This window comes from Thermobia domestica, chromosome 11 (assembly GCF_964235325.1).
Source record: "Thermobia domestica chromosome 11, izTheDome1.hap1.1, whole genome shotgun sequence".
Classification (NCBI taxonomy): Eukaryota; Metazoa; Arthropoda; class Insecta; order Zygentoma; family Lepismatidae; genus Thermobia; species Thermobia domestica.
The window spans coordinates 203,492,762-203,510,120 of NC_137464.1; the positions used below are offsets into that span (position 1 = coordinate 203,492,762).

Here is a 17,359-nt window from a genome sequence, read left to right on the forward strand (position 1 = left end):
GATCACATCACAGTGTAGGCCATGAGCGTCAGCAATAGATTTCTAAGGGGGAAGATTTTCCATGGGGAAGCCCCTGTAAAGTAAGGAATATCCCGAAATCCCTGAAAATGTAAGGAAATCGTATAAATCAGGAAGGGGCAAATGTTCCCCTCGTTCCTCCATCTCTGTGCACCCCCTGGTGCAGTCCAATTCTCAAAGTACCATTTCGCTTTGAAAGAGACGCACCTAACTGCTTGCTTCTCCGCCTGGGCAGGATAATTCAACTTTTCGCTGCAAATATATCAATGAAACTCGAATGTAACTTATATCACGTTGTTCGTTTATTTGAGTTTTATAAAATTAAAGAATTGACTTCAGTTAATAGTGTGCATATCCTTTCTAAAATCTGAGAGCGTCTACTTCTCCAGATTAAAATATAGTCTATGTATATATCTTTTCTTTACTATTGCGAAAGAAAATTCCAGTTCTCTTTCGGGAAAGACTGCATTTTCTCGATTGCTTTCTTTTTTTAGATTTTTATAGCCTTTTTAGTACTTTAATTTGAACATTTTGATTTCTCAAAATTTCGGCGGGGGGAGATGGACTGTAGCCCACCAGCCACCCTTGCGTATAATCGGCAAAGACATGTATGTGGCAAATTTCATGTCAAATTAGCAGTAAATAAGAACAAGAAAACGAAAATAAAACTTTCTTGTCCATTTAGCAACTTTTTGTTTACTCATTCTAATTTTCGCATTTATTATTCTTTTACTATGAACTTTACCAGAAACATACATCTCCCGATTATACACATAGTATCAGTATTGGAAGTACCCTGCAAAATCATTATCACATGATATTCTTACAAAAGGCAGTTATAGATATGCGACAATCATTTTGGACATAAGTGTACCTTGTAAATAAATTGAACAGATCCAGTTGTAAGTGTGAAGCAATGAAATTCAATATTTTCGTAATCGATATTCTAAAACTTCAGTTATATAAATTATATTGTCTTGTTATGTCATTAAGAAATTTACCGAGGAATAGAAAAAAAAAATATTTTTGTAAAGCAAAAATGCCCTCTTTCATAAAAATAGTCTAGCATATGGTAACTCTACTTGCAAATGAAGTTTCAAACCTTAAATTCTACAGCCCATACTTCTTACTTTAATCTAAGGAACTTATGTACAACATTCCAAATAGCATGAGTCACGCAACACTGGCGTATCTCAAAACTATTCATTTCAAAAAGAAAAAATGGTCAGTGTTATTGTGTAGGCAACTAAATACGGTGTCAAAACAAACAGTATTCATTGATCATAAAAAAATAAGAAATACTTACCGGGAAATAAAATTCAATATAAATCTTAAAGGACAAAATTATACATACGAACACTAAGAGTACTGTAGTGATCAACAGGAAAAGATACTTATTTTTTCAATGCATAATAAACCTGTAAGGGATCCACTTCTAAGGTTGGATTTTGCTTGTAGCAATTAAGATAGCAAGTGGGACATCTGTAGTGCAGCTTGCATACCGATTTCTCAGACTATTGGTATAACTCTACGATGATTCCAGTTTTTTCTTCAGAAGAAATTGCTAATTGATTTCGGCTAATCAAGAACATTATTTTCGAAATAATATGATAGTTTATTAATAACAATTCTAAGTTACTTGCAGGAGCGTAGTGTATCTGCTACGGATATGTTGTTCATTATCATTTTCATGATAGGGCTTCAAGAAAGCGAAACGAATGTGAGACATAGCCTAGGGCATTGCTGTTGTATCGTCGGGCAACATGAAAATAGGAAAAAGGGGAATATTATTTAGTTTCTCCCCTAAATGACCAAGGCACACTCGGTAGTGATTGTTTGAAATACAGTGTATACGTATGACATAGAAACTAATGCACAAACACGATACAAGTTGTGCTAAATGGCTACGAAAAAGCTCGAATGCTATCTCTTACGTCACGGCAGGAGAACCACAGTGATATAGTGCGCCACAGATGACAAGATAGACGGAAAATATGTGAACTAAAACAGTGTTGCAAATTTATGAACTCTAGTACTTACTATTGCTATAAGAATTATATTTTGCTATTAATCAAGAAAGAAAAAGTGTTTACTTTTCTTGTGTTCATATTATTCCTTTCCCTTTCATTGTCGAATCGTACGCGAGAAATATATCCTTTTCTTTGTCGGCTGAACAATGAGGAGATTTATATATATAATAAATATAAATACAATTGGTTACGATATGCTTTTTTATTTGAGTTTAGCGTCCGTTTCAGCAGCAAGAATATGTGGGACGTAGACCTACAGCTTGACTTGGGATCCGAACCACATGAGCTCCTACCGGGATTCGAACCAGGGTCTTCCCCACCACAGGCGCGTACACTATCCACACAGACACGAGTGTGTTCTACAGTGAGTTATGAATAAAACTGATTCCTAAACTATTTTAACTCTCTTAATCTATAGTTAACGTTTTATTTTTATTTAGTATGCTTCAACAAGATTTTTTTTTCTAGCTAGATGAGGAACTGAGCGAGCGTTATAAGAAGGGAAGGCAAGCGAGTATTATCAGGCAGCTTAACTTGGAATTGAAAACATAAGCTCCCAGAAAGACTCAACCCATTACCTATTAAAACAATGTGAAAAGACAATCATTTAGCCACGATGGAGTATATTGCTTCTCTGGAATAGTTATTTAAGTAAGTGCATGATATTACACAACAATTGAATGATTTTGCGAACAATAGGATTTTGTTATGTCAAAATAAAGACACTGTGGTTATAGTAATTTAAGATTTAAGTTGATTTGAATTTCGTGTTTCGTATATCCCACTCTGTGTTTTATTGTTTTTGTAAGATAAGATGAAAGAATGTCCTATATGATAAAGGATTACCCACAATTTGCACTCACAATGAAAATACGATTTTTCATGAAAATAATAAGAAATGATGCAAATAACCACTCGCCCACTCGCCTTGGGCTAGTATTTAATATCATATCGAAGGTAAGTAAATTATTCCTATTGTGGGGTGTGGGCTAGTAGCTTTTTGCTTGGGCAAGTAAATTTTGTTGCTTCTTTGCACCCCTGTATATATATATATATATATATATATATATATATATATATATATATATATATATATATATCAGAGATTATGAATCCTTATTTGAAAATTGAACTGTAATAATTATACGAGATTTTGTTCGTTCCTTCGAATTTCCTTCAGAAAACCTGCTTGGAACATGCTACTCACTGGAATGCAAGGAAAACCCGAGATTTTAAAAGGGAAATGCTTATCGAATAAATGTAGAGAAGTAGCTAGCTCGTGCCTAAGCGGCTATCGGCGGGCGCACATGTAGTTCGGATTCCTCATTAACCTGTAGATCCACCTGTCCCATATTGTCTCGCTGCTGAAAAAGACGCTAAACATCAAATAAAAAATATCAATCACAAATATAGGCTAGTGTTAGCGAACTTCTGTCTTAATGTTATGTTCCGAGGTACAAATCCGAAGACTATCTATCCTGTCTGAGGTTTCTCTACATGCTTTCCTCAAGTACCATCAAGCAAATAAATTATATTTTTCAGTGCAGCCACTGACCAACTTCCTTCAACTTCATCTTATATTGTTATAGATTGTTTCTGTTTTCAGTATAAATTTGTGTCTCAGGCTGTATCAGGAAGTTGGTTAGCGTTCGTTACGTGCTCAATATACACTATTGTAAAACATATGAAGCATTCTGGGTAGCAATGGTGAACTCAACAAAGAGTTACTTTGGGAAAGACGCATTTTAAACTTTCTTCATATATATTACAGACCCGTATCCAGAGGGAGTCTAGGGGGGCCGGCCCCCCCTAAATTTTTGCTGGCCCCCAAAAATGTTCACGGTAGGCTTACAAATGAACTATTATGGTGATGAACTATCATATGGTTGGATCGGCCCCCCCCCCCCTACATTTTTGCGCTGGTTACGGGCATATATATGTAGTTCTTATATACCTGGGTAGTGTTTTTAGTAATGACATGAAATGTGAACGTGAAATAAAAGCAAGGATAGGAATGGCGAAAGAAGCCTTTAAAAGAAAGAAAAGTCTGTTTTGTGGGACCTTGAACAAAGAGTTGAGAAAAAGACTCATAAAATGCTTCGTGTGGAGTGTTGTGCTGTATGGGGCGAAAACGTGGACATTGCGTAAGGGTGACGAAAATCGACTGGAAGCCTTCGAAATGTGGGTGTGGAGAAGAATGGAAAGAGTTAGTTGGGTCGAGCGGAAAACGAATGAGAGAGTGTTAGAAATGGTGGGTGAGAAAAGAACACTTTTAGATATTATTAGGAAGAGGAAGAGAAACTGGTTGGGACATTGCCTAAGAAGAGATTGTATCATGAGGGATGTCCTAGAGGGTATGGTGGCGGGAAAGAGAGGGAGGGGGCGAATGAGACTACAATTAATGGATGATATTAAAACAGAAAGATCATACGCGAAGACGAAAAGGTTAGCGGAGGACCGTGGAGCATGGAAGCTTCTCAGCTGCGGCAAGTGACCTGCCAATAAAGGCAGAATACCTATGATGATATATATATATATATATATATATATATATATATATATATATATATATATATATATATATTACTACGGTTATGTAAATATTTGTCGGTAAGATACAAATGAACACGTAATCAAAAAGAATTAAATTATTATTATTATTATTATTATTATTATTATTATTATTATTATTATTATTAAATAAAAAAATCATGGCAAAAAACTTACTTGATGTACACAACGTAATATCCCTTCGTTCTATCTCATCATGATTGCCTCCTAACGGTATAATAAGCATGTTGACATTTCTTGAAAATCCCGTCTTTAGTCTAGGCCTTTTGTATTATACCACATGCATATTTCACTATATTATTCGATATTAAAATAGCCCTTCCTCTGGTCAAGTAGCTACCGTATTTGGCTTTGTTGCAGATAGTCCCCGGTTCGATTTCCAGTGAAACCACAAAAGTACATGCACTTTATAATTTACTTTCATCGATCATCTGTTTCATTTAGCCTGAAGGACAAAGTCGTGGGATATATTTTTTTTTTCATTATAAATTGTCCACTTTGTCTATTGCGAGGTTTCTCAACCTTGGACTCGCTACAATATCAGGGTTGAAAACAATGACTTTTACGTCCTACGATCATGCCGGCTAGACTAAATAAGACGGTGATGATGAGAAATGAATTAAATGGTGGGATGGAGTAGGAGGAAACGGCAGAACTCAAGGAAACACATGCACACGATGTTTGTACCACAAAGCTCACTTGGCCCGAGTTGCGATCGAACCAAGGATCCTATGCGCCATAGATGAACGCTCTACCTCTTTTTTTTTTCAAAGTTCGTCCCAAGCGGAATAGTGTTCACCATGGACAGTTCGTGCAATTTATGCGTAATCCAAACACGACAGGGGGACGAACACAGAAAGTTCCAGGACAGTTAAAAATCCGACCATGCTCTTCAGAGGTACTCGAATCCTAAGTGGATTGCACCTCATGATTCGAAGTCAAACGCCCGAGATCATTCGGCCTTTGCCACCTGCTTACCACGGAGCCACCACAGCCCGATATGAGGGTGCGAACGGAAATGTAAATGATAAATGTAATTAGGGTCTAGTAGCAGAAAAATATTTTTTTAATATCTTGAACTTCTTTTGATAGACATATTTTTATTTGTACACTTGTTTCCAGATACAAAAAAGCATATTGAGAAATTAGCTACTAGAATCGTTTTAAAACTAATTGGAATAAAAGAGGAATGAACCTCGTTAAAATCTGCAGAATTATATATATATATATATATATATATATATATATATATATATATATATATATATATATATATATATATATATAGAACTTACCGTAAGCGATGAACAGCAATTAAAAGAAAACTTATAAACAGAAAATTAATTGTGAGTTTCGCAGGCAAGAAGATGTGATAGAATGGGGTCGTGATATAAAATAAATAGATTGAGGAAGCTTAGTCTATTGCATTATTATACAGTAAGTCCTTCGTAGTCTTCATCTTACGTTTTAACGAAATGCAAGAGAATTTACATAAATCAGTTATAATAATGGAACGGCAGAGTGCATACCTAAACGTAAACGTACCGGTATATAGGCCTAAAACGAATAAAGAGCTCATACAAATGCCTACAAGAAGATATATACTAACAGACACGTGGTAGTCTGAAAATAGTTTAACAAAATAAGCAAATTTTGTATCCACTACTAACATAATATTATGTGATCCTGAGTAAAAAGTCTCTAGCGTCCTTCTACTTTCTGAGGTGTTGTTAATATGAAGAGGGAAGAGACGGGGAAGAGGAATAGGGTGAGAACGTGCTAACAGCGACTTGTCAAACAGAAAGCGGAAAGGGTTCTCACCGCCTAGTTGATCCTAGCGCCACCACTGAAATCAGAATTCACACCTCACGGCATCTGTGTCTTACTATAGCGAGGTGGTGCGTTTGTTGGGAGCAGGCGCGTCAGCGGCGTTGGGTGTAAACATAAAGGGATATAGTGGAAAAACACTTTATATGTCATAAAATACTTGAGATAGCTTGTGTTGCACAACTCTGGGGACAAAAACCTAGCCTGGCCAAAACTTCGCCGTCCAATCCCTCGCGATCAAAAATCTCGCCTGGCCAGAACCTCGTCACCAAAACCTCGCACGACAAAATCTTGCAGTGCCTAGACTTCATACTACAATGCTTCTGAGAAGATTAAATAGTAGTACAAGCTTACATTTCTGATGAGGGGGCCATGGAGTTCTGCTTTTTGCTGTAACAGGACATTCCCCATTATGCTCAACATACAAAAATGTGTGTTCAAAATCAACCCCTCTTTACCATAACACTTTCAAAATATAATAATAACACATATGTTATAATAATAATATGTGTACATTATATTTGTGCTGTTTATGTTTTCGTATTCTGATAGAAGACTTTTTGTTTGCGTTTAGTATGTAAAAAGTCCGCCCCGTATGTAAAAAGTATTCCCCCTGCCTTCGAATAATTTGCTGATTACACCCGCGTTGATTCCTCTGAGAAGAAACTGCTCTTATGATATTGTCATTTCAACATTTGTATGGCATGCAGTTGCAGGATGGTATATAAAAAAAATAGTGACGGAAAATACATGTTTATATGTATAAAAGAAGTCTTGAGAGAGTGAATGATAAACGACCTGGCCAAATCGCATAAGCTAGAAACTTGAAATTCGAACAATACATATCATTGTTGACGTAAGATACAACTAGGAAGGGAGTTTCTTGAAATTCGACGAGGAAGGATGTTAATGAGGGGTTTTAATTGTTAATATTGAAATGCCTTCATCTACGAATTCCAAAAAGTCAGAGGCGTTAAATTCGATCTAAAGTAATAAATTAAATACATGTATCAAGTGTTTGACCTAGAATGGAAGTAAAAGGTGCAGGTGCCTTATTAAGACATACATACGAAACGTTCGAATGTAAAATAGTGTCCACAGTAAGATGTGGGGGTATGTGATAGTAAATATTTTTCTAAAGTCAAATAATATATCATTTTCTCTCATCTTTGTTTATTATTTATCGATTACATTGCGAATATCAATATCTTATGTTACAGATTATTTTGAAAGACCATAAGTCAACCCCAATTAGTGACAATTTTCCGGAGACTGAATTATTCGGAATACTGTTTTTCTAAAACGTTTTATTGATTTTATAATTTGTATTTCTTCATAAGTTCCAATGATATAGTACTAACGTTCTTTCTTCACATTTGGCAATTTCCAGAATTCATCCTCTCGATACATCCTTGTTTCAAGAATCCGCCCGCAATGGAGGGGAGAAAGGTGCACTTAACCTTAATGGATTTTCGAAAGGTTTTCATTTCTTTGAAATAAATACTGAACTTGCAATCTTTCAAAACACTAATTCTTTTTTCAAGCAGATTTATTATTATTATTATTATTATTATTATTATTATTATTATTATTATTATTATTATTATTATTATTATTATTATTATTATTATTATTATTATTATTATTATCGATTCACCTTACGTGTTCTACGTAACGAGCCGGAAGCAGGTTTGTAACTACGAAACGGTAATCTATAAGTTAGTTTCCGAGTTATACTGATGTCCAGATGCTAAGTATAAAGTTACAGTTGAAAATTGTCTTCTCCTAGAATCCTTAAGAAAGGAACGCCACCAGGAGAGTAATCGACTTGGAGGCTTTTTCTGTAAATTCGTTAATTTTTATGCGGGTTTGACTTGTTTCCGTAAAAGAAACTTAAGAATTTGATTACAAAATAAAGATAATTGTTTTCTAGTTGATTGTAGCATTCATAGTTTATAATTTATATTTTGATTCATTTTGATATTTGGGAAACTCTTAATACTCAAAATTATAATGTTTGTGTAAAACCACATTATTTTGGGCAATAAAAGTCTATTCTCGACAATCCTCATATAAATTAAGCTGTTATAAAAACACAAATTGCCGTTGATACAGTAACTAAACTTTTCGATTTTATATATTATATACACTATATAGTACTAATGGTTCGAAGACTTTTAGTATGTTCCCACATCACTTGCCCAAATAATATATAATACTTAGAAGCAACTCCCTGTAAACAGTATAATAAAACCGCACCATATGTGTCAAAACTATAGTTCCGTAATAAATTAGGTCGGTTGCTAATCTGAATATAAATTATCAGCTTCAGATACTATAGCCTACTCCGTAACAGCTAAGTATTTGTTTGAAGAACTTCCAAGCAAATTATCAGATTAAACTTTTAAACGCTTCAAGTAATGCGCAAGATATTTTGTTTTAACAAAATAAACCTTTTATATTTTTACGTAATTTTTAATGACATTAAAGTTCCATTCTGGTCAGACATGTAAGTTCAAAATGTGAGGTCTCCTATTTGCTTCCTAAGGAATAGAAGATGGTAGGAAAGTTATATTTAAAATAAATAAATAAATAAATAACTCGGCGATGCTCTTGTTTTGTCACTAGGTATTATCACCACCCCATTCACGGAAAGCTTAGAGCTGTGTCTCACTGTAAACTGTCTCTCGAATGAAGTATTTTAGATGATGGGACAACATTTACCATGTAATTAGTTAAGACCAATGTGGTTTTAACATTCCTCTAGTTGCGTCGAATGGCACCCAATAACATATTTCGTCAACTAAGTGAGACGATGATATGTCATGTCCATGACGCACCCACTTTTTTTCACTTACTTGAGGATGAACGTTAATGAATCGCTCATCAAGTAGATCAAACGAATATGAAAAAGATAATCTTCGAACGTACTGTACATGTATATCACCACTTACGCTACAGAGGTTTTGTTGCAGCGCAACAAGTGTATATTTATCAGATGGTACTGTGCTATTTTTTAGAAAAAAATTAAAGACCAACTACGTGCAGTGTGTTAAAGAATTTACCTCCGTAGTTGAAAGGTTAAAACTACTTTTATATTTCTACCTACTTCCATTTCCAAGAGGAAGGAAAAGAAGAAGAGACTTAAGGCCTTGAATGTGTTTCTTTCATTGGAAATTACTTACCCCGTAACCATCGCTCATAAACTCAGAAACAATTACATGCTTAAAAGGCATTAGAAAGTCAAACAAATAAAGAAATAAAAATTGTATTAAATGGGTAGAAAGTACATTATGGATGCAGCACAGACGTCTCCAAGGAACTCAATATGCTATATTTCTTCAGCAGATATATTCCACAGTTAGAATTCGACAGTATTCATGGTCAAATCATCTCAACTTCGCACCTGGGAATTAAAAAAATAAACCTCATAGCATATGAACAATATAAGTTGCTTACCGAAAACTTAATCTTAAAACAAACTAAATGAGATGTATCGTGATACAAACGCACAGGCATTGTTAGCTTCGGCAGATCCTATGGAAAGCAAGCACCGCGGGGCCCTTCGTCAGTGCTATGATGTAGTTTCAAAAGTAAAGAACATCGGGAACAGAACATCGCCTGACGGAATATCCACAAACAAATATACAATTCTTCTCAATTTTAGCGGTAATAGTTTACAAATTACAATATTACAACTGTTAAACAAAATCAACAATAGTGGGTTAGTACCAGGCACGTAGCCAAGGGGTGGGTCCGGGGGGTCCGGACCCCCTCCCCCTTCGAGAGCAGAAAAAAATTAAGGAAGGATGAAACAAAAAGAAACAAGTAATAGGAAGAATAAGCGTTAAAAATAAAAAAGCTAAAAATAAAAATAATTTTTCATCATCACTTCTCTGCAGTATCAAACATGTTATTTGAGAAACAGTTTTCTGCTCGTTTAACTTGTCATTTGGAACAGACAGCAGTTGACGAAATAATAAAAAAAAAAAAGTTATGTGGAAAGAAAGTTCTAGTAACATTTGATTAAACAGAGAAAGGAAGCCAGATATAATAAAATATTTTACAAGACATTATTGGATACGTACTTTTTTTTTAATATTTGAGGTCATAATGAAAGGAAAATTGTTATATTTGGATAGACAGAAGAAGGAACGTAGATATTGTAAAATCTATTTTTAAATCTCTCTTTCTTTCTTTCTTTTTTTTTTTGCGCGGTAGCTCAGTGGTAGAGTGTTCACCTCCGGTGCTTGGGGTCCCTGGTTCGGTAGCATTACGCGCCGTGTGGACTTCGTGGTGGACAAACACCGTGCTAGTGGGTTTTCCCGGGATTGTCCCGTTACCTCCCACTTTCTTCATTTCACCCTTTCACTCATCTCTCATCATCACCGTCTCCTTTAGCCTAACCGGCATAACCGTGGGACGTAAAACTTAAAGATTTGATTTCATTTTCATGTCAAATCATTTTTTTAAATATTCTTTTATTCGAAATTTCTTCATAGTTAGTTACTAAAATACTTACTAACATGTCCTAATTTTAAAGTCTTAATAAACTAATATATGTTGCTATTAAAATAGTTTAAATTGATCAAGCCCCTGCTGTGATAACAACAATATTCGTGTCAACCCCCCCCCCCTTCATTACGAAATCCTGACTAAACGAACCATATGCTACCAGTAAAATAGTTTAGAATAATCGAACTCTGATGTGATAACCACAGTATTTCATGTCTCGGACCCCCCCCCCCCTATTACGAAATCCTGGCTACGTGCCTGTTAGTGCAATACTTTAATAACTTTTATTTCTTTCCTTTTTCCTTGATATGAGTTTAATTGGAATAGATTTGTCCAGAAATATTAATCATTTATCTCCATGCTAGTTATTTGGAGTAAAATTAAATTAAAACAAACAAGTTATTTTACTACATTCTAAACCTTACTACCCAAATGAAGTTCATTTTTTCTCTATGACTACTAAATGCTAAAAATGTACGAGATAACAAACTCAACAATAACTAATAGCTTCTAGTTGCTAATGCTCTCATCTTTGGTGTTCGCAGGTTCGATTCCCAGTGAAGACACTCGGTCTAAAAAGTGTAAAAGTTTTTTCACGCCAGCCATCCTGAGTGTAGATTTCTTGACTTTTCCTCATTCACACTTGGCAAATATCGGGATGGTAGTTAACATACAGGTCGCAGGCCGCTTCCTTGCTTCCCCAATAATTTCTTTCTTTCTTTCTTTGAACAGGGTGATCACCGAGAGACGTTATCCTTCATACATAAAGGGCTAACATGACATAGTTGTCGAAAGCCCAGAAATCTAATTCCTATTCCTAATCCCCTAACTAATAACTTCTCAGAAATATATTTCTGGCATTCTACCTTTACTCCATTATGGATCTGGGATAAGAACACTATGCATATTCCACGTTTCAGTTCATTTTCGATATTTGTGACTTCGTATCTGAAAGTCATCGTGTTCTTTTCGCTAAATCTCTCACACACTCAGTTCAACCGAAAACATTCTTTTTAATAGATAAATAAAAAATAAACGAAAAGGTATACAGAACTTTTAATTTCGGAAATAATTAATCATCATCTATCGTTTGTTTCGTCATTAGAAGAAATCTCAAATAAAATTTATTAAATGTCTTCCAGTTTTAATTTAGATTTTCTTTTGTTGATCAAACTGGACGTTTAGTAACAATCGTATTCTACTTAACGTTACTTATCTGTGGTGATCATATTCCTGGATCAGTATGTAAGTTCAAGTGTTTACTGGAATCCTCATTGGCTAATTGTACCGTTGACAGTGACGATGATGCATCCTATCTCTTTTTCTAAAATCTTTAGATGATCCAGGGAGCTAGGGGGCCGCCCCCATAAATTTTGGCTGCCCCCTAGATTTTGCACGGTAGGCTGGACTATAATATGGCTGCATGGGCGCCCCTAACTTTAGCCGCCCCCTTCCGACATTTTTGGTCTAGCTACAGGCCTGGTGATCCATCAAATTAATAACCAATTACACTTCCAACCTAATTATTAGTTTTTAAATACCTTGCCGTAAATCCATGAAGATGCTGTACTGGATTCTTCCTTGTCTTTTATTTCCCATTTTTTTGTATTAGTGTCACGATCGCATGAAGACATTTTGGAATGTCGTAGACACATAACGTAGGCTTTAAATTTCCCAATGATAACACAAAGCTGTAATTAAAACTTTTAAGTTAATACCAAATGATAACCGAATGCCCAACACTTCTATAAGCACCTTTATTCATGAACTACACCGCTAGTGTTGCTTTAAGAATTAAGTTCATTACGAAGTGTATGAAGATAGACTAAATCGTCGTGCAACAAGAAACATTATTACACTGACCATTTAGATCATGAAGAAAATAATAATATTTTTATTCATGGTACAGGTGCTGGTGTCCTTTAAATATGCTACATATACATCTCTAATCGGCTTTACTACTTTGGTTCTTGGCTTTACAACTTCAAAACTTTATCGAACGACGTTTAAATTGTTGTCTATAAATATTATTGAAAAATCAATAGTTGAAGTCGGAAGCGTGTTGCGCCGTGTTTTCATCCTATGTAAAGGCCAATAGTGTAGAAATTATTAGACCCCCCTATATAATCTATTAAGTTCAGTCAAAGGAAAGGGTTCAGTTGCAAATATCCGGACAACGTGTTAAGGGAGATATTAGTCCTGTTATATGTTTGTATTCGTATATGTGTAGGCCATAATAAATGTTACCTTTGTTGCACACGGACGTTGTCTGACACTTTAGCAGAGGTTGGCCACTTATTAATGTTCCTTTCTCTCCCTTAGGTAGGACGTGGCGCAGTCTAACACACCAATGCCGGTACAAGTGACCAATGTTACCAAGGAAGAACAGCCGTTTGTGATACGCTTTTTTTGTGCGGAAAGTATCCATCCAGCGTAAATAGACAGGACAACGCTGGGAGTGTATGTTGCGAAGTGTGTTTCAGGCAAAACAGTGCGAAAGTGGTGTCTGCGTTTTCGTGATGGCAGGGAGACACTGATTGACAATACGCGACCCAGGCAGGTGACGAATCGTATTCCTGATGAGACAGTTCCTGTTATTGACAATTGCATTTAAACTGATAGACGGGTCTCCTTGGATGCTATTAATGCTCAAGTGGAGGTATCCCATGGCATTGTGCATGACATTGTGCGCAATAGAATAGATTACCGGAAGGTTTGTTATCAATGGGTCCCCAAGTCATTGTCCGGGGAACAACTGCACAACAGAATCTGAATACTACTGAACCATTTGCCGCGATATCAGAACGAGGATGATGATTTCATTGGAAAAATCATTGCCGGAGATGAATCCGTATGTCCACATTTTCAACTGGAATTAAAACATGAGTGTATGTAATGAAAGCATGCGAGGCAGCCTAAACCAAAGAACATCCCTTCCACAACATCAGATGCTAAAGTCATGGTAACTGTGTTCTTCGACGAGCAGAGGCCTCTGCTAGTGGAGTTCCTCCCCAAAGGACAAACAATATACGCCAACAAATTCGGCGACATTATCTGTCGGCTGCGGCTAGCAATCAAGAATAAATTCCTGAGTAACCTCACAAAGGGCGTCATTTTATTGCAATGCAATGCCCGGCCTCATTTTGCCAAAAAAAAAAAAAAAAATAATCTTTTCGTATCATGGAAGTGGGAAGTGCTAGACCATCCTGTGTATAGTCCTGACTTAAATCCCTTGACTTCCACGTTTTTGGACCACTCCAGAAACCTACGGGAGCATCACTTTGGATCGGATGAAGAAGTGCGTCAAGCTGTGATGCAGTGGGTCCATACTACATTCAAAGTGTTCTTTTTTCCAGGGCATGCATAATCTCGTGTCAAGGTGGAATAAGTGCCTCAACAGCAATGGTCTGGCATATAACCCTAGCCAGTAAAAAAATATGTACACGGAAATGAACCTTTACATCATTGGACTTCTTTAGAACTCATTGGAACTCATTGGACTTCTTTCAGTGTTTTCATGTTCAGTACTTTAGTTAAGCGGAATAGTTAATATTTGATTAACGGATTCTTTAAATCATGTTTAATAGAAATAATTATTTATTAATCAATTTGAAGTTTCTGTGAGACTGCGGTCTAAAATCTAAGATAGCTCAGCCGGAGAAGTTGTTCAGAGAAAAAACATTAGCTTCTAGCCGGAAATATTGTGATAAATAAAATTGAATGAAAAGGAATGAAAGCATATGTGTGGAATGTGGCATTGTATTGTTATGAGGCATGCACTGTAGGAGAAAATAAAACAGAGAATGGAAGCCTTCGAAATGTGGTGTCGTATAAATATAACTAAAATTAATGGATGAACATGGTATCCAATGAAACAGTATTGGAAATGGTAGAAGGAGACAGGAGTACACTGAAGAATATTTCAAAAAGAACATATATGACGAAAAAGCACATTTGAGACATAAAGGAATCACACTTCAGTTATATGGAGGAAATGGCAGAAGGAAAAATAAGTAAACAAATCACAGATTGAAGTATACTGACAAAATATTAACAAAGAAGAGAAAAAGTACAGGGAAATGAAAAGTCTAAGTGAGGTACACTGAGAAAAATCCATTCTTCGGATAGCAGTATATAGTACAAATACACGGATTCATATATTCACTACGGAAATCTATACAGAGCATACGCTATCCATATGCTACATACGCATTGCCTTTAGATATTACGTCATGCTGTTGCAGGATTTCTAACATCTAACAGTCTTCTGTATATTACATATATATACGTATGTTGCATACGTCAGCTATACGTTAAATACGTCCATCTCCATGTGAGATCCTGACCAACTATATACTGTTCTTCCTTTCGTACAAAAAGTACGTTTATTCGGAACACTTATGCGGAGAGTACGTATGAAATATACTTTTTCAGTTATACGTTTGTTGTACGTGAAGTCCAAAAATTACAGGATTTACACATGTAACCTACGTTTTTGTGTACGCCACATACATGTTTTTCTCAATGTAACAAAGAATGGAGAGCTTGATCAAACAATTAGAAAGATTGGTGGTCTATTTAGAAGGAACTTGATAATTAATTTTAACTCAGACTTAATAAATCTGGCAACAAATAACAAATTGCCTTAGTAGACTACTGGCATTAGCAATTAATTTTATTTCCAGATATCACGGCAAAATAAGAGGTTTGTAACAAATTCTATATTAGTGATTAAAAATAATAGTAGTAATAGTAATAAAAGTTTTTTTAATCATTTTAATTTCTTGAAATTAAAAATTCAATAATAATTAAATATAGTGTCTCTTTTCAGCACCGAGGCATGAAGAAGGATGGACTTACAGGGTGTAAACCGAACCACCGTCACAGGCTTTAATATTTTCGGGATTGTGTCCCACAGGGATTAGAACTCGCCCACGCTAGACACTAGAGCAACGAAAAAGGGAAATTCAAGAACATAATTTAGCGTTCAACGAAACAAAATGTGCAAAGGTCAGACACAACAATGAATAGATCTCATTATGCTGACCAAAATGAAATGGATGACTGTAAATCCACATGTGTAAGTTTCGAGAAAACAAAGAAAAAAAAAGGATTCTTCGCAAGATCTTAGTGTCATAACTATCAAGAAGATTCGGATGTTGAAGCTTTTAGTTTATGAATCTGGGTAGATGGCGCTCGGCGTACTTAGTTATGATGAGTGAGTTTTAGCCTGAAACTATTATCAACTCTTAAAATGTATTTTTTTTTTTAAAAAAAAACAATAAACTATAACATTCCCGAATAGAAAGACTTACATTAATCGGTCAATTACATCAAGCTGATAAACACTGAAAGTTTAAGTGTAAAATTTCATGTGTAGATTTTAAGAAGAAAAATCTAGAAAAGAGTATTTTTATAGGGCAAAAATCTCTGGTTAATTACCCATAATAACTCACAGTTCTTAATTGACTCTTTATTTAACTCTGTGCACTGTAACTGTGAACAATACACCGTTAAACAGCATATTGTATCCGGTGTTGTTTATATTCTGGCAATGGTGACACAAACACTCCTAAAAGTTACGCGTATGGTCTTCAGTGATACACATACTATACTTCTAACAATAGCGCTGAGTCTTTCCGCCGGTGTAGTCGCTTAGCGCTTGAGCCTTTGATACACTTTGTCTCGGGATCGATTTCCGGTGGGACACCATTATTATTTGAACGCATTATGGTGATTCGGATCCGACCTTACACGGTAGATCAACGTCAGATACAGCATCAATGCTGTTAAGGGACGCTACACTTCAACGGACAAAAAACTCTTAACTGTCACCACTGGCGGATCCACGTGGTGTGCGGAGGGGACAACCGCCCCCCTAAAGGTCTTCTACTTCCAGCATGTATCGTTCGGAAATACAAATATTGTCTTTTCCTGGCCGATCCAATCTGTGTAACAACCCTAGTAGAGTCTAATCAAAATGTGTGGTACTTAATGGTACTTAATACAGACATATTTGAATTGTGAATACTTCTGTCCCTAGTTCCTTGGGACGGTTACCATAGGCCGCAAACGAGAGAGAATGATTCATACGTTGAACGAACAGCTGTAGGAAGAAGGAAAGGCGGCTCACTGTGTGAAGTAAAAATTATATTTTAAAATTGTGTCCTAGAAAAAAAATGTGGGGATGGAATTCAAAACCTGAAACTTCAATTACCTTTACCTTGAATAAAGAGAAATATAGAATATTCAGCGCTCCTTACTGTAAAGCTCTCTAAATCTGAGATGAGACTTTTAGGTTGATTGATTGATATGTTTTTACGTCGTTCGTCAAAAGTGATGCTTTACAGAACGAGAACCAGAGTTTAAAGTTGGATCTGAACCACTGTAGTGCGTTC

General features: G+C 35.7%; 1 long non-coding RNA gene across 1 annotated transcript; it reads left to right on the forward strand.

The window, feature by feature from the left end:
* The first annotated feature begins 2,800 nt into the window (after window positions 1–2,800).
* On the forward strand, window positions 2,801–16,269 carry LOC145663728 (uncharacterized). Its single transcript, XR_014127259.1, has 2 exons — window positions 2,801–3,005; window positions 15,793–16,269. It is a non-coding gene; the product is annotated as an uncharacterized LOC145663728 (long non-coding RNA).
* The last annotated feature ends 1,090 nt before the right edge of the window (window positions 16,270–17,359 follow it).